Below are 590 nucleotides of genomic sequence, written 5' to 3'. Positions count from 1 at the left end.
ATATCCTGACAGCTGAGGGGAGGGGCTGAGCAGAACCAGAACCAGAACCAGAACCAAGGGCAGACTGATCCTGTTCCACATTTACAAGGTCAGCTTCATGAAGAACATGTTTATGACACACAACATGGTGTAACCCTGACCTTTGACCTTTAACCCTGACCTAACCACAGCTCAGACACATGTTGTGTGACCAGCCTGTCATTAGGCTTGTGTCAGGGTTGTGAAAGGTTCCTGGACTTCTGGGAGGTTTCTGGGCCTCCAGGACCGGTTTCAGGAGGGAACCTGACAACCTGGACCACATGGACCACCAGAACCTCCAGATTCTGCTCATTCAGATGGATTTATCATTATTTTACTGACAGACACATTCAGAACCTTTGTTCTCTTTCAAATGTTTCAGCTGTTTCTGTCTTCTTAAGCTACATTTAGACACAGTTTAGCTTTTAGCTATAGTTTAGCTTTTAGCTATAGTTTAGCTTTTAGCTATAGTTTAGCTTTTAGCTATAGTTTAGCTTTTAGCTACAGGATGTTACTTGACACAACTCAACCATTGCAGTTTTGTTTCTGGAAAGCAACAAGTACAATAAAGA

The sequence above is a fragment of the Austrofundulus limnaeus genome, unplaced genomic scaffold, assembly GCF_001266775.1.
Source record: "Austrofundulus limnaeus strain Quisiro unplaced genomic scaffold, Austrofundulus_limnaeus-1.0 Scaffold964, whole genome shotgun sequence".
In the NCBI taxonomy this organism is placed as follows: domain Eukaryota; kingdom Metazoa; phylum Chordata; class Actinopteri; order Cyprinodontiformes; family Rivulidae; genus Austrofundulus; species Austrofundulus limnaeus.
This window is presented reverse-complemented; position numbering follows the sequence as displayed.